Source organism: Lepisma saccharinum, chromosome 8 (genome assembly GCF_977018435.1).
Source record: "Lepisma saccharinum chromosome 8, izLepSacc3.1, whole genome shotgun sequence".
NCBI lineage: Eukaryota > Metazoa > Arthropoda > Insecta > Zygentoma > Lepismatidae > Lepisma > Lepisma saccharinum.
In genome coordinates this window covers 29,311,932-29,331,121 of record NC_139236.1, presented here as the reverse complement: position 1 = coordinate 29,331,121, position 19,190 = coordinate 29,311,932, and positions in this window count along the sequence as shown.

Sequence of the window (19,190 nt, the reverse complement as noted above, 5' to 3'; positions counted from 1 at the left end):
TATGAATGTACGATGGATAGACAGTTGTATGAAGCGAGAAAATCCACAAGGTAGATTTCATAAGATACCTAGCAATCAGTAAACAAACAAACTGCATTTTTAATATTAATGTCCTCATGATTATCGAACCTTATTTATTCTCACCACGCAATGGGTAAAATATTTGGAGCTTTATCCCATTTTCCGGAAAAATATTTCGTGTTTCTGCTACTTTTGACTTTTGTTGGCATGATATCCCGGATCACTTTTACGAGACGAGACGAGACAAAACGAGACGGGACGAGACGAGACGAGACAGAACCCTTCGAGACGGGACACGAGACGGGAGAAACAAATATTTTCGAGACGAGACACGAGACGAGACAGCATTTTCACGAGACGGGACGGGACAGACCAAAGTCTCGTCTCGTCTCGTCTCGTGGGCAACACTAATTGTTCTCAAGTTACTTTTCTCTGATCGTGCAATTAAACAATGTTACAAATCTTCAAAAAAAAAAAATACAGGTATTTCAAACAGTAAATAACAATGAGACACGATATATGGACAGAAAGAAAAATGGAAGAAAGATTTATCATTGTTCACCTCGTTGTGCATGCTTCTTCTTTTATTATTATGGAAACAGGATTTTATGCATTGATTCTCCCGTCTTGCCGCATACGTTCACTTGCAACACATTTTACAAGCAAATATTCGTTAGTACAGCCATGTTACAACAGCTGATCTACAGTCAATGTCTGCTGATCGGAGAAAAATCGCGGATCAACTTTGATCGCAGATCGCAGGTATTTAATCTCAGTTCAACTTTTATACAACACAAAATCGGAGTTCAGCGTGACTGCAGATCAATTTTACTGGCTAATCGAGGATCAACTGTTTTATACAATCGGGCCGTAAGGTAACAATCAATGGCTGAACACGTGAACAGCCTTGTTCATTGCCAATACATAGGTTCTAACTGGCAAGAAATTATTGTTACAAAAATGTCTTTTCTGGAATTACAATTATTTTCGTCATATTTTCTTCGCAATTTTTAAAATAACAATACGTTTAGACAGGGTGCGAAATCACTGCAGATTGGTGGGGGGAAGCAGCAGACAGTCACACACACACACACAATACATATATATTAAAAAAACATGTTTTAAACAAAAGAGAGTCAACCCTTCCCCAGTAAATTATAGTTAAAGTCGTTAAAGAAAAAAAATACTCATTGTTATGAGTACAGTGGCGGCAAGGACAGTTTATTTCCCTTTGGAGATAAGGTTTACCATACTGCAGGGTCATGGCCGTATTTAGAGGGGGGGTTTTTAGGGTTCAAACCCCCCCCGAAACTTCTGGCATATTGGATTAATGGAAGTTTAGAAACCAAAATTTGACACGTTTTCAAAAATTATTTGCAGTTTCACAAAAATACAACAGCGAGACAATTCTGAAATGATCGAGCTAGAATTTTCAAACATTTTGAATTCTTCAATTTGAGCGAAACGGGTTTAATTATCAGAATCGCAGCCCACCCGCGACCCCTTCATTTTCACTTCTGTTGTCCTCTTTCCAGTGCTGTTCCTATATCGGACTGAAAGTTCCCTTGTGATTGTCCCAAAATTCCCGTTCCAACTTTTAAATTCCCTGTTCGATAAGTTTTTCTTGAGGTACCTAAAACTTAATAACAAAATATAATAACTGTGCATCTCAATACACAATGCATGAAACGTAAAAATAATAATAAAAACATTTGTGCTGCATATTCACACTTCTGATGGATAGAGTAGAAAAGTCTCCTCAAGGATATAAGGACAGTAATAATAATAATAATAATAATAATAATAATAATAATAATAATAATAATAATAATACGTTTGTATCAATTAGTTATTTATAATGAAATTTTAATTATTATTAATTAATAATTATTATTGTTATTATTTCTATTATTCAAATTTCTTGCGATGCGCATGGGAACAATTATGAGTGAACCCCCCCCCAAATCTTTTCCTGCCTACGGCCATGTGCAGGGTAGGGGTGTGCGGAAGAGAATTTTTTGGTTCGGGACGGGAAATTCTTCAAATCCCGATATTCGGGACGGGAAAAATTCTCAATTTCTCGACAAAGTCGGAAAATTTTCGGGACGGGATATGTTCGAAATTTCCCAAAGCTCTTGAAATTTCTAATGCTACACGTAATTTCCATCTTAAGTGCTTGTTTTTGCACTTCTGGTACAAAAACTAACAATTTCCGACAAGTTCCAGATATTTACAATGCAGAAAACGTCGAGAATTGATGACTTTTTAAAATGACCATTCGGTATTTCCCCGACTGCTTGGGATCTCGAAAAGTCGGGAAGTCATTTTCCGAAGTCGGGATCGGGACGGGATTTTTTTTTTCCCGATCCCGGTACCGACTTTTCGGGATCCTGCACACCTCTACTGCAGGGACAAAAGTTGGAGGTAATAGCCCCCCCCCCCTTTTTCCGCCACTGCTGAAATAGATTAGGATTCATATTCATCTAAATTTCAAGAAACTAAATATTATAGAATTACTATCCTCGTCCTGGGAAAATCAGGGTGAAATATTCCCTGCTGCCTGAACAGTTTATAACAGCCTGCAGTGTCATAATATATTCTCCAGATCAATTTATCTTTTCAAGTACAAAATTATGTTACCAAAAGTAAGCACCAGCGCTTCATTCAGTTATACAAACCAATGAATCGTATTCGCGATTAAAATTACCACCTGAGCGCTAGTATCGCTTCCAATATGGCCGCTCTAAGTAGGATAAATCATTGTTTACATTCATCTGTAGTACAAAGTAGCAGCGTGTTGTCATGACTGGTATGGTAGAAAACGTTTAAATTACGCATTAATTTTAATTATTGCGAATGCGATGTGAATTCCAGGTACTCTAACAAACGTGAAGCTGTACTGAGAACCAGTGGTCAGAAGTAGCGAGCTACTTGTAGCGTCGCTACTGTAGCTAGCTACAAAATTTGTAGCTGTAGCTGTAGCGACGCTACATTTTGAAAATTGTAGTTGTAGCGGTAGCGAAGCTACAAAATTCCTGTAGTTGTAGCGAAAATTTCGCTACAGCTACATTTTCCTTGGCATTTTGAGGTGAATTTTGAATGTGGCAACAGTGTCAGAAAAAATCGACAATAACCCTTAATGTTGCAGGAGGTTCATAAAGACAGTCTATTACATGGAGATACAGATTATCTAGATTGTAGATTATAGATATCTGCGTAATTTATTTAATTAGTATCTGAAGAATTCAGATATCCAGATAACTAAGTGACATATATGAATATATTCCTGCTAACAGCTACGTTTTTTTAGCTGCATCGCTATTTTGGGGAGTAACATGCCTCGTTTGCTGCACCACTGGAAAAAAGTGCCTCGTTTGCGTCATCCCTGGAACAAATCCTGTGGATATTCATGGTGTAAGAGGCACCAAAATGTCATTAATTGCTGTGTAAGACACAACTTGCAGTACAAAAACGAGCGATGGAATTTCCACTGCACTGACAAGGGAATAGTGCCAGCAATAAATGGCTCAGTACGTTAACAACATTGATCATCGTCAGTATATAAGATCTCACCAGCAAGAAATTATTGTTACAAGAATGATAGAGTTTCTGGAATTACAGTTATTTTCGAGATAGTATTTGTTCACAAATTTTAAAATTACAATACGTTTAGAACACTCAGGTTTACACGACAGTTTCCTCAATAATTTTATCATATTGCAAAAAGTATGTACAAGTTATTGACTTTCCTGCAGAAATGACAATTTTCTTTAGTTAATATACATAGTTTTCAAATTTATGTATTTCTCCTACTTTTGCGTCACTTTTCTGTAACTTTTGCTAATCATGACATCATCATCATCATCCTTCGCTGTTTCCTGCCTCTGGCTGGGTCGGCATAGAAGTCAAACCTCTCCATTTTTTTCCTCGTCTTTCACAACTCCTCTCTTTCCAAGGTGTTCCAATCTTGTCTCCTAACACTCTCCACTATCTGCTCTTTCCACCGACATCTTAGTCTCCCCCTTGGCCTTATTCCCACTCCTTGTGCATTGCAAGCTCTTACTGGTAGTCTTTCTGCATCCATCCTCTTCATGTGTCCGAACCATCTCATCTGTGCCTGATCTATTCTGTCTTGCTTGAAGCTTCACTACACCCACTGTCTGTCAAATCTCCTCATTTCTCATTCTATCCCTTCTAGTCTTCCTCACAAGACTCCTTAAAAAATTAATCTCCACTGCATGCATCTTTTCTTTGTCTCTCTATGTCATTGTCCAAGTCTCTGCTCCGTACGTAATTATTGGCACATACAGGGTGGCTAAAAAAGTCACTTAACACCCCCGGTACAAGGCCACTGCAGTGCGCAACATGGAAATGGTGATAACCAATCGTTATCAGGCTAAGGGGGGACCAGATTGACGCCACCCGCACGGTCGGCAGCCATCTTGATGTCCGCCATCTTGAATTCAACTTCAGAATTTTAAATGGGAAGGGGGTGATATGATATATCAAATCAGGCTAGAATATCACGAGAAATGCAATGGTGAAGGTTTTTTCGACGTATCTTTAACCAGTAAAAAGTTATGACTGAATTATTGTACCAAGTTTCTCCTTTTCGAAGTGTTAGAAAAATGCCTTAAAATTTGTTTAGCACATCGGTAATGCATCGAGATCAAAGTGACGTCTAGGGAGAGAAGTTCGCATACCATTGCACACGATTTTAATCGGATACATCCACGAAGAGCTGCGCATTATGAATGGTTGTCACGAACGATTTACAGTGTGACGCTTCCTTTGAATTAAAAGTCCTTCACAGTCACAAGGCTAATGTTTATGTTCATAAGGAAGTTCATAAACAGAATATTCGATGCTTTTTATGTGATAAACCATTTTCGACAGATCAAAGCTGAATAGTTAGTGCTGGTAAGTTAATGGTGTGGCGTGCTGTGTGGAACACGATTGGTTAGTCAATTTTCCATCAACAGAACCTTAAATGCTTAGGGCTACTTGGATTTGTTAAATAAACAGGTTTTTCATCCTTGCTTATGGAAGAATTTATTTCAATAAGGAGGAACACCAGAACACTATGCGAACGTTGTGAAACATTTTCTGTCCAAAGTTAGTTATCAGATGACAAGGGTCGCATATTCTGTCGCACGCGTCCTGCACCATAATAAGAAAATGAATTACGTATGTGAAATATATTGGTGAATTATACAGTATGTCTTCCTCAATAACTCAATAATTGAAGATAACAACGCTTATGCTAGGGTTCACCCATCTGCTATAAATAACCCCCTCCCCCCCCCACACACACATATATATATATATACCTCTGAGTTAGTAGCGTGGGCAAATTATATATATATATATATATATATATATATATATATATATAATAATAATAATAATTTGCCCACGCTACTAAGTCAGATGTTGTACGTAGCCAGGCATGGACGTTTCACGGTTTCACTGTGTTTGTGTCACTTCATCCATGTCATCACTTCTTCATTCATCCTTGTTGTCGTAGTTACCCGAAGAGGCACAAAAGCGACGTAAAATAACTAAAATAGAAATAGAAATAGATAGAATGGGGTGGGATAAAATACAGTCATCTTAAAATAGTAATGTAGTAAAAGTAATAAAATAATTTCCTAGCACAATTGAGTATCGTTTTACATAATTTCACAGTTCAAGCAACACTTTTCACGGCTGAGTGGAGTTCCAATCCACCTCTTCCTCCATGTTCAAGTAAGATGAGCAGGAAACGTGTTTTTGAGCTGTCCGCTGGAGGTTCCATAGCAATAGTGTATTAAGGAATTCTCCCGAGAAATCAATAGACCTGGCAACGCTGACGTTAGCCGGCTGAATGTTCCTTACCCCCTGCCCTTTCCCGCACCCGCCGGCGCGATGTGCTTCTGCCCAGGTTTTTTTTGCTTGTGGCTCCCAGTGTTGCCACAATCTGTAAGCACAATTTCCCTTTGCAAGGGGTAAAATTTCCCTTTTTCGCCCATTTTTTCCCTTCATCTAAAGAAATAATAATAATAAATATTATCGTTGACCCATGTTCGTATGTATGTATAAAATGTTAAACAAATAAACGTTTAAATGATAATACTCCAGCGGTCCTGGGTTCAAATCCCAGCCTGCCTGAGCATGACTGTCAGTGTCCATTCATAAACTTCATCATATCATCACTCATCCCCATCTTTGCAATTAACCAAAAGTGGCAGAAAAGTGAAGTAAAATAAACCAAATCAATAAATCAAGAACTTTAAAGTTGTTTTTTTTTTTTGGAAGATTTAGATTTTATTGCTAAACCAAACCATTTTTTTTCGTTTTGAGATGAAAGCTAAAACTACGTTAAAGTTGGAAACTGAAGATTTCTTAAGTAAAAAGCAAAACCCACAGAGATTGCATTTAAAGAGACCAATACCCCTTGTCTTCATCACACCATCAGAAGAAAATTAAAAATATTCTACACTGGTAAAAAAAATTAGGGGAGGAAGCAAGAAATTCCAAAACCAAAGTTGGTAAGTCAAAAGTAGCAATGTATTTTGATTCGGTGAGTGTGTCCTCAACCAGTACAATACATGTCTATTGAGTCATTAGCACAACAGAGTTCTAGGGGTGATTTCTGCAAGGTACTGCACAAAATCAGGAGAACAGCACGGTGATAAGACAACAGAAATGGACAGATACTCAACAGATCCATACCTGTAATAAGGCGTGTGGTCGCCATGAACTGCTATGACAGCTGCACATCTGTTTTGCATGGAACCAATAAGGTTATCAACGACAGCCTGCGGGATATTCACCCATTCCTCCAGAAGGGCCATTTCCAACTGTTGCAGAGTTGTAGGCGGCGCTGGTCGAGCAGCAATGCATCTTCCGAGTGTGTCCCACACATGTTCAATGGGATTCAAGTCTGGGGAGGACGCTGGCCATACCATTCGTTCGATACCCTCATCCCGTAGCATGGCGTCAACCAGACGTGCTCGGTGAGGTCGGGCATTATCGTCCACAAAAATGAAACGATCAACGTTATCTGCAGCCATTGGGACAACATGAGGCCCGAGGATCTCATCCCGGTACCGTAAGGCTGTCAAAGTACCGTTCCGGATAATGTGCAGGGGGGTACGTCGACCAACACTGATCCCTGCCCATACCATTAAGCCACCGCTACCATACTGAGACACTTCGCGCACATGTGCGGGATCATTACGAGTCCCACGTTCCCTCCAGATGAGAATGCGTCGATTATCTGACTGGAGACTGAAACGCGACTCATCCGAGAAGAGAACTGAACTCCACTCTCCATGTCCCCACTCACGATGTTCCACAGCCCACTGTCTGCGGGGCCCTACGGTGTTGGGCATTCAGAGGGACACACACCATTGGTCTTCTTGCATAAAGACCCCTTTCCCGCAGGCGATTTCGTACAGTTTGGCCCGAGACTCTTCGGCCTGTTGCCAAAACAAGGCCGCGTTGCAATCAGTTGCAGTTTGCTGCCTATTCCTGCTAAGTACCGGTCTTCCCTAACTGTTGTTGACCGTGGGCGACCTTGCCCAGGCCTCCTTCGTACTGTACCTGTCTGTTGAAATCGTGTCCACAACCTGGAAATGACACTGCGTGACACACCAAGGGCTGCTTCCATCCTCCCAATGGAGATTCCCCTAAATCGTGTTGTTCTGCCATCGTTCCTATTCAACACTACTCAACTGAATCCCACCTGCACTTACGGTCTGCCAGCACCACACAACCGGTGTTCCCAAGTGACCTCGTGATTGCTCCTCATATCACAAATTCTGCCACGTGCCTTATGGTGTCACTAGAGAGCTCTTCATGCTGATGATTCATCACAGATGAATTGTACTGGTTGCGGACACACTCACTTCATCAACATACATTGCTACTTTTGACTTTCCAACTTTGGTTTTGGGATTTCTTGCTTGCTCCCCTAATTGTTTTGACCAGTGTAGTAAGGCTGTTCTAGTAAGGCGCAGATGAAACGTCACTTCGTTTAGATATGAAGAGTTTGTGTGGAAAATCACATTTTTGCATCCCCATCAAAATTTTTAAATTCGGCACATGTGTATACATGTTTTATTTTTTTAAAAAATATATAATACATACCTGAGTAAATGTTTCATTCTGGTAAATTTCACATATTAGGTGAAAACTTCTAAAACACAGTAAGTTTTTTTAAATAAATTGTTGGTCACTTCTTGCCACTCCGCGCGGAAATATTTAACTTGTTTCCGCGATGTTTTTCATCTTCCAATAATTCTCCACAACGTTTTGTAATATATTCTGGAGCTGCAGATCGTTTCATTTGTTCTCCTTGTTCTTCCATAGTCCAAGACGGACACAACCTTCAACCAAACAATCGCACTCGCAAACCAATAACCCAGTGTCCAATGAAGACTGAAGTAAAGATAGTTTGCGACCAAGATAACTTTATGGTTTGCACGTGCAGTGTTGAGGCAAAATTCAGAGAACCACGGAAAGCTTTACATAAATAATACCCTCAGACTCCCACTCCCAAAGCCGGGACATAATGGTGAATGGTCAATAACCTCCGGCCCCAAACGGTAGCCAGATGTGGAACAACCCAAATTCCACCCTTCCTCTCAGAACAAAGTAGCTATACGACAAAATAAAAGAAAAAGTTTTCATTTTCAAAACTGGAATCACTTATAATGTTTAATATAATTAATTTTGAGTCTGTCCTAAAATTTCCCTGAAAATTCGCTATTTTTCATCAAATTTCCCTTTTCCCTTTTCACTTAAACTTAGCTCCAAATTTCCCTTAAAAAGGGAAATTTCCCTTAAAAAGGGAAATTTCCCTTCATGTGGCAACACTGGTGGCTCCACTATTCGCGATTAAATTTAACCGATATGCATCTGGTGGGATTTCCAGGAAGTACTCTAAGTAGGATACGTTGTGTTGAAGTCGTTTAAAGCATGGGGAATATGCGAGAGAGTAAGGTCTACTGTTCAGGGTTTTTTTTTTTTGCTCTAAATCGTTTTATGGGTCAGAACAAATTAAAAGTTTTCATGCGTTTCCACCCCGTGGAATCAAGAAAATGAAATTTGTTAATAAATCAGCGAAAACGTAATTGACAGAAGATTGGTATGCGGGATATAACACTGTAATCCAGCAAGGAAATTACGAAGAATGCACGAGTCTGCTTACTTTATTTTTCGAGAGATAAATATATATTACCATGAAAGTAAAGTTTTAAATTGTACTTTATAAATAAAGCTTTTTTTTCGAAAAATCATGAAGCGTCTTACCCAATGCGTCCATGTATTACCGGTATTACGTATGTGCGAAATTTGGAACAGGTGCAAGTCGATTAAGAGAGAAGATGAAAACAGTTTGAGAATGAATTAATGTCAAATGTAACCACAAAGAAAAGTGGACCTGCTAATGTTACTATTTCATTCAGTACGATGTCCTTTTTCAGTGAGTATAGCCTGGTCATGAAATCGTGAATATTATTATTAAACCAGTCTTTCTCTTTCGAGAAAGAACTGCAACGATATGTTCGCAATTTTCTCCTGTCCCAGCTTTTCAAGTACAGGCTAATTTCAATTCCTTTATTTTCAAATAATTTCCGAGAACCCCAGTTTCAACATGACGTGCAGATGATACAGCACTGCTTTGGACAACCAGTGCGTATACATAGTTTCGTCTGCATTTTCCGTGATATTTTTGCCTATCATAATTAAATGCTTCGTTCTCAGTACAGCTTCACGTTTGTTAGAGTACCTGGAATTCACATCGCATTCGCAATAATTAAAATTAATGCGTAATTTAAACGTTTTCTACCAAACCAGTCATGACAACACGCTGCTACTTTGTACTGCTGATGAATGTAAACAAAGATTTATCCTACTTAGAGCGGCCACATTGGAAGCGACACTAGCGCTCAGGTGGTAATTTTAATCGCGAATAGTGCAGTTTGAAGTCATCATGCACGCGCGAGGTCTGCAAGCAGCAGACGATTCTCACTGAACAAACCAGCTTCCTGGCCCGTGCGTTTGGTGAATCTGGTTCTTTCACGAGACGCACGGAATGCGACTTTTGGGACAGCATAACGAATCTCACGAAACGCTCTTATGGGCAGGGTTGGCATGTTTAAAACAAAAGTGTTTAAAACACTTTGTTTTAAACGTTTAAAACACACGGCTTTGTTTTTTTACAAATGTTTTAAACGTTTAAACATGTTTTTTTTAGAAGTGTTTAAAACACATTTTGGTACTTGATATTTTATAGTCTGTGATATTTTTTTTTGTTTGGCAACACTGTCTTTTCAGTGTCAATTAATCCATGCTTTACAGGTCTCACTTATCGCACAACACTTGAGCAACATTATGGTCTGACACAGGGTTGGCAAGATTTGTGTTTTTTAAAAAAGAACAAAACAAACTGTTTTTTTTTTGTTTAAAACATGTTTTTTTTGTTTTAAACATAGTTTTAAACATGAGTTAAAAAAACATGTTTTAAACAAAAGAAAGTCAAACTTTTCCCAGTAAATTATAGTTAAAGATAAAATACTTATTTTTATGAGTACAGTGGCGGCAAGGACAGTTTATTTCCCTTTGGAGATAAGGTTTACCATACTGTGGGGCAGAATTTTTGGGGTCGGGCGGTAAATTCTTTAAATCCCGACATTCGGGACGGGGAAAATTCTCAATTTCACGACAAAGTCGGGATATGTTCGAAATTTCCCAAAGCTCTTGAAATCTCGAATTCTACACGTAATTTCCAACTTAAGTGCTTGTTTTTCCACCTCTGGTACAAATACTAACAACTTCCGATAAGTTCCAGACATTTACAATTCAGAAAACATCGAGAATTGACGACTTTTTAAAATAACCATTCGGAATTTCCCCGACTGCTTGGGATACCGAAAAATCGGGAAGTCATTTTTTTCCCGATCCCGACTTTTCGAGATCCCGCACACCTCTACTGCAGGGACAAAAGTTGGGGGTAATAGCCCCCCTTTTTCCGCCACTTCTGAAGTAGGTTAGGATTCATATTCATCTAAATTTCAAGAAACTAAATATTATAGAATTACTATCCTCGTCCTGGAAAAATCAGAGTGAAATATTTCCCTCTGCCTGAACAGTTTATATAGCAGAAAACAACCTGCAGTGTCATAATAGATTCTCGAGATCCATTTATCTTTCCAAGTACAAAATTATGTTACCAAAAGTAAGCATCTGCGCTTCATTCAGTTATACAACCCAATGAATCGTATCGCAAGAGAAAAAAAAATCACGTCATGATCAAAATCACGCATTGTATATTCAGATATTAGTTTCCAGCTTCCACCAGTCTCATATTTATAGGACGGTACGAAACAAAGAACCGAGAAGTTTCGAATTCTACAGTAAAGCACGGGTCTTTCTTGTCGCGCAACAGTTTTGTGCTACCTTGTCCATACATAGCTAGCCTGCCTAACCTAGGGTTACCAGACGTCCGGTTTTTCCCGGACATGTCCTACAAATCAATAAAAAAGCAATAAATTATTCTTGTGGTCAAGAATTTTTATCACAATGACTGATTGGTTGATTTAGTTTATTTCTTCACTTTTCTGCCCCTTTGGTTAATCGCGAAGGTGAGGATGAATGGTGGTAAGCAAAGATGGATGAAGGGACAGTCACAAACATATAGGGACAACAGATACAAACCCCACATAAGATTATACTCAATGAGTCCAGACGCCAAAAGGTCCCGGGTTCAATACCCGGTGGAGAATCATAGTCAGGGACGTAGCTAGGTTGATCAGTTTGGGGGGGCCCAAACGTAAGATTTTTCTATCAAACTATTATAAATTAATAAACTATTTATTCACCATATAGGCCTATACTGTATACATACATTATATATGTATGTGTGTGTCTTGGAAATAAAAGGAGCAAAGGCCTCCTCGGTGGCGCATGGTAGCATCGTCGCCTTGTAATCCACGGGTTCCGGGTTCGATAGCCGGTGGATGCTCATAGTGGTTCGGATCCCACTTTACACTGTAGAACCAGTCCCGATTAGCATTACTGTGTATAAAGTGGACTTAAAACACCAACTCAATCAATCAATAAATTGGAAAGGAACATCATTTTCCTCTGTAGCCCCCATCAGAATACGGATATACTCTCGCGAAATACACAGCCATTATTCGGAAAACTAAATGCAGAATGAACTCATTAGCTTAATGGCTGATACACCAAGAACAATGTTATTAGTCTTTAGATTTGTAAATTTGCTGGAAGAAAATTGAGAAGTAGATAAAACCCTTTTCCGTGGTTTTAGATATAAAGTGCTGGAATCAGGTTTACAAGTATTGGCAATAGTGCAAATATGAAATGTGTTAGTAATGAGTTCAAGCTAGGCATCACATGTATACAGTTCATACCGGAATCAAATCCGGTATCTCTTAGTTCAAGGCAACCGCGTTAGGCACTATTCTAAAGGGCGGGCCCGAGTCTTCTATGGCATCTGATTGTTCACTTGGGAAATGATGACGATCAGAAATTATATGCACACGTCTAATTTATCAAAATTAATCTTATTTGTGTGTGGAAAACTGAATATATGATGGCACTGGATAAAACAAGTTCCCACACGCTCAAATGATTACGCTCTCGTCTTTGGTTCGGCAGGTTCAACAACCTGCCCGGATTCGATTCCCGATGGAGGCACATAGTTGTTCGGAACTCACTTTAAACTGTAGGTCCAGTCCCGATAAGCCTTACTGTGCATAAAGTGGACTTAAAACACCAGTTCCATTAATCAATCAATCGAAAGGTTCAAGGTTCGATCCCTGGTGGCCAGGCCGTTAGCCAGATTTTGATTTTGGAAGGGGGGTTATCCCTTATCGGCAGCCGCCATCGAAGGACGAAAAGGTTGGGGGGGAGTAAATGCGCTAAAGATGAATTTCTTGGTATATTGCAACTTACCATATACAAGATATTTAATCCTATTAATGAAGTAAATTTAATTACTACTAAACTTTATTAAAATCAGATATTTGTAGGATTTCGGGAAAGGACTGCAGCCCCCCCCCCCCCTTCCCTGGGTATGTGACATTGTATTAGTTCCAAAATTTCTGTGCTGTTCCAACACCGTCAGGACAATTTGGGAAGTACTTGAAAGCGATATGGAAGCAAATTCTGCTCTCGAAACTATGGGACTCGATGATATGACCACGCGCAACCGAATGAAAGAACTCTTCGCAGGCCTTGTCCCTCAATATTCATTTTACTGACTAATTGTAAATTTTTCACGGCCTCCTCGATGACGCAGTGGTAGCGTCGCCGCCTTTTAATCAAGGGGTCCCGGGTTCGATACCCGATGGAGGCACATAGTGGTTCGGAACCCCGATTAGCTTTACAGTGCATACAGTGGACTTAAAACCCGAACTCGATAATTGGAAGGTTTTAGAAGAACTAAACATAGCTTTTTATGCATTGTACAACTTTGCTTCTTTTCACCCTACTTTTACAGTTTTTCTTCCTAAGAATTCCCACTAACGTGAGTATAACACGCTACGAAACCAGAGGTTCAAGGTTCGGACATTGGACAGGTATGGTTGTATCTTGTCTGCCCATCGCCATTTCTTCCGTTCATCATTCATCCTCATCGTCGCATTTAACCCAAGAGGTAGAAAAGCGACGTAATATAGAAATATATAAATGATTGATTTGGTTTATTTTACTTCGTTTTTCTGACACTTTTTGACTAATCGTGACGATGAAGATGAAAATGAGTGATGTGAAATTGATGAGAGGACCATCATAAAGAACACAAACGCTAGTGTTGCCCACGGGACGAGACGGGACGAGATTGATCATGTGTCCCGAAACAAAAGAATATTTTCGAGACAAGACAGCATTTCACAGCATTTCCACGAGACGAGACAGGCCAAAGTCTCGTCTCGTGGGCAACACTAACAAACGCCCAATCCGGGATTCGAACCCAGCACCCCTGGCGTCGTAATGAAACTTGTTAACCACTGCACAACAAATAGAAACAGAAAATGCTTGATAAGTTATTTGCTTCTCCATAACTCATGATTATATTACAAGTATTATTCGCTGTATGACTAGGGATTAATTATATTTGTATGTCTAGCCACCTAGCCACCTAAGCAGCAGCAGCTTCCGCATTTGCAGGTGGAGTCTAAATCAAGAAAAATCACAGAAAGTCAAAAATATATAAAAAATTTGTAACATAATACTTATAGAGCATGCAGACTGCTGTAAAAACAATTGCTACATACCTAGTTTTCTTCCTTAATTGAAACGTTGTTTATTCTTCATTATACATGAGATCAACCACCCTGGGAGTCTAACCCAGGATCTTGTGTGGTAGTCAGACTCTCCTTTAGAATGCCAATATGTTGGATATTGGTCGATCCTGATCCATTGTCTCCAGACGAAGACAATCTGGCAGCTTCTCATTCGACATTTTACTCGCGATGTAGGAAAACGAGATCACAAACAGTTCGTGATGCTATATTCTCGCGTTTACAGAAGTTTACACCGCTCGGACCACAAATCCTACTTCAAACTGTCTGACAGATATCAGCTGTACACCAAATCAACAGAGGAACCGACCGCTTCGATGTTTCTCCGAATTTTCAGAAAGTGGCATTTCCCCTCCTTTGCAGGGCAGGTCATTAAAAGGAGGGTTGAATGCATGTGAGAAGAACCGCTATGTCATTCATTCCCGCGCCGAAAAGGGGACAAGCAATAGAATTCTGTTCTTGGAATTTGAAACGCATGGGGATCTTTTCTGAACCATAAAATATTTAACCCACAAAGTTCTAGCCACCCGTAGCTAAATCTTCCTGTCTGTGTCGTCTTTTCGGCGCCCATGGTGCCAGTGCAGGGCCAGATGAAGAGAAAGTGCGGCTTTTTTTTTTTGGGGGGGGGGGATTCTGGATCTGGTGTGCAGCAGGGAGTAAAGTGCATTTTCAATAGGACTTCCCTGACCGGGGCGGACCACAAAACCATTAACTGCGTCCCCTCCAAATACATCTGTTTGTGTTCAACAAGCAAGAAACAGGGAAATAGGAAAGAAATGCCTTGCTTGGGTTCGTGCTACTGAAAATTGAAGAAGTGTTTCAAACTGCAAGCAAAATTTACTGAAGGATTATTTTGCTATATTTGTCATCAAAGTAAAATTTCCAGCAACTACAGAACAGTTTCCCGGGGCCACGTGGACGTTTGCCGGGGCCAGTGCCCCCGCGTGCCCCCCCTAACGACGTCCCTGATCATAGTGGTTCGGATCCCACTTGAAACTGTAGGTCCAGTCCCGATTAGCCTTACTGTGCACAAAGTGGAGTTAAAACACCAACTCAATCAATCAATCCAGATGCCGAAGCATCGCTAGTCTGCCAAAACCAGTCCAGGATGCATTAATAGATAAAGCAGATCTAATTCTCTTCTTAAATAGTTACAGCTTCAGTTTTCATCTAGGGGTTTTCATTAAATAAATATTTATTTTCTTAATTACGAATTTCCAACTTTACCTAAGTAGGGGTCGAATAAATAAACGTTAAGAAAAACGGAAAAAGTCTAGAAAAGTCCAGAAAATATCAAGAATTCTGGATGTGTTATTTTGGTAGACACCCTGTTATTGAACTAAAAACTATCCAAGATGAAACTTTTGGAACCATTTCAAATTAGGGTAATTGATGAATATTTGTTTGCCATTACAGGTCTTAGTGCAAATGTTGAGAGTGTACTTTACCATCAGCACAACACACTCACAAGAGAAATGCTTTCTTTCATAATGTCTGTAAAATGCTTGGTACTGGTCCCTATAATTTCAAGAGTTTGACTGTCCACTCTAACCTAAATATATTTTGACTAAACCTGAAATTTTGAGAAAAATTGGCTCCTATGAGAAGTATTATTTAAATCTTGTAGTAAGAGGTGCATTGTTTAGTTTTGAAATTTTGCTTTTAAGAATTCATTTTTTAAAACTGAAAAGTGTCATTTTTCAATTACTTTCTAACATGTTCTATAGACATATGTATTATTTGTTTAAAATATTTTGTGTCCTACATTTTGGGACAGCATGTCCTACATTTATCAATGTGGATTTAAACGTAACAGATCAACTACAGATCAAATTTTTCACATCAGACAGACACTTGAAAAAAAGTGGGAATATAATCAAAATGTCCATCAGCTATTCATTGATTTCAAAAAAGCATATGATTCGGTCAAAAGAGATAAATTATATAATATATTAGTAGAGTTTGGAATACCTAAGAAGCTTGTTAGTATGATTAAAATATGCACCAGTGAAACAGAAAGTAAAATTCGTGTGGGTATTAATATGTCTGACAAATTTACAATTCATGATGGGTTAAAACAAGGGGATGCATTATCTCCATTGCTCTTTAATTTTGCCTTAGAATATGCTGTTAGGAAGGTAAAAGAAACTAAAGAAGGACTAAAATTAAATGGTGTGACTCAGTTGTTAGCATATGCAGATGATGTAGACTTACTGGGGGATGATGTGAATACAATTAAGAATAATGCTAAAATATTTTTCAAAACTGCTAAAGAGATAGGTTTAGAAGTTAACAAAGAGAAAACTAAATATATACTTACAGGCCGAAACCAAGTGTTAGGTAATAATCAAAATCTAATTATTGATAACAACTCGTTTGAACGAGTTTCCAAATTCAAATACTTAGGAGTAATATTAACAAATGAAAATTATATTAAAGAGGAAATAAAAAGTAGGCTTAATTCAGGAAATGCATGTTACTTCTCTCTTCATAAACTTTTGTCTTCTCGTTTAATATCTAAGAAATTAAAAGTTAAAATATACAAAACCGTAATTTTGCCTGTAGTATTATATGGATGTAAAACTTGGTCCCTTACATTGAAAGAGGAACATAAATTGAGAGTATTTGAAAATAAGATCCTTAGGGAAATCTTTGGACCTAAAAGGGATGAGGAGACAGGTGAGTGGAGAAGGTTACATAATTTAGAACTACATAATTTGTATTCATGTCCAGATGTTATTAGAATAATTAAATCAAGAAGACTTAGGTGGGCAGGCCATGTGGCACGAATGGGAGAAAAAAGAGGAGTTTACAGGATTCTTGTTGGGAAACCTGATGGTAAGAGACCTGTAGGAAGGCCAAGACGAAGATGGAGAGACAACGTTGAGATGGACCTAAGGGAAATTGGTAGGGATGGAAAAGAGTATATAGAACTTGCTCAAGATAGGGACAGATGGAAGGCCTGTGTTGCTGCAGCCATGAACCTTCGGGTTTAAGAAGGCTAGGGAGTTAGTTATGTCCTACATTTTCCTTATAGCGATCTGGTAACTCAATCCTAACCTAACAACGTAGGTACTTAGCCTAAAATTAAGAAGCCTTCTCCTGTGACGTCAGAACATAAGGTTGCTCAAGTGTTGTGCGATAAGTGAAACCCGTAAAGCACGGATTAATTGACACCGATTCAATGAAAATACAGGGTTTGCCGAACAAAAAAATTAACACAGACTATAAAATATCAAGTACCAAAATGTGTTTTAAACACTTCTAAAAAAACATGTTTAAAACACATTGTTTTAAACGTTTAAAACAATTGTAAAAGAAACAAAGCCGTGTGTTTTAAACGTTTAAAACAAAGCGTTTTAAACACTTTTGTTTTAAACATGCCAACCCTGGTCTGACATCACGTGAGAAAGCTTTTTAATTTTGGCTAAATGCCTACGTTGTTAGGTTAGGCAGGCTAGCTATGTATGCACAAGGTAGCAAAACTGTTGTGCGACAAGAAGGGCCCGTGCTTTACTGTAGAAATCGAAACTTCTCAGTTCTTTGTTTCGTACCGTCCTGTAAGTTTGAGACTGGTGGAAGTATCTGAATACACAGTGCGTGATTTTGATCATGACGTGAATTTTTTTTCTCTTGCGATACGATTCATTCGTTTGTATAACTGAATGAAGCGCAGACGCTTACTTTTGGTAACACAATTTTGTACTTTCGATAGATAAATTGATTTGGAGAATCTATTATGACACTGCAGGTTGTTTTCTCCTATATAAACTGTTCAGGCAGCAGGAAATATTTCACATTGATTTTTCCACGACGAAGATAGTAATTCTATAATATTTAGTTTCTTGAAATTTAGATGAATATGAATCTTAACCTACTTCAGAAGTGACGGAAAAAGGGGGATATTACCCCCTACTTTTGTCCCTGCAGTAGAGGTGTGCGGGATACCGAAGAGTCGGCACCGGGATCGGGAAAAGAAATTCCCGTCCCGATCCCGACTTTTCGGGGTCCCAAGCAGTAGGGAAATACAGAATGGTCATTTTAAAAAGTCGTCAATTCTCGAAATTTCCTTCATTGTAAATGTAGAACATGTCAGACAACTCCTGGACAATAGGGAACAGTGTGTAGGTCTCTTTCTTGATTTATCAAAAGCTTTCGACACGGTATCGCATGACCAACTTGTGAAAAAATTAAATCACTATGGAATAAGGGGTATAGTAAACACCTGGTTTAAATCTTACCTGCAAAATCTCAGTCAAGCTGTAGAGATCTTACATGTAGAAGGGACAAATACACATGCTTCTCCCCATATCTCTAGGCTAGAAGAAGTGTGACATGTGGTGTTCCTCAAGGCTCTATTCTAGGGCCAGTACTATTTACCATATACATAAATGACTTGCCTTCAAACTTACCCTCAGTTAAAACTACCTTATATGCTGATGACACGAGCATTGTGATAACTGGCAAAAATGAACAAATTCTAAATTCAAATATAAAAAACACCTCAAAAACTCTGCAAATGGTTCACCACAAATAAGTTGAAGATAAATTAAAAACAAAACTTTAGCAATATAATTCCATCATTCAAGAAATAAGAACAATGAAGAACCAGTAATAAAAATAGAAAATGAACACATCAAATATACAAATTCCATAAATTCCTGGGTATTTGGATACAGGAAAATCTCAACTGGGACATACATATAGAGCACCTAGCAGGGAAATTAAGCAAAACCATATATGGTATACGAATCTTAAGAACCATAATAAACAGGGAGACAATAAGAATAACATATTTCAGTCTTTTCCAGTCACAACTAACATACGGAATTGTATTTTGGGGGAATACTAGAA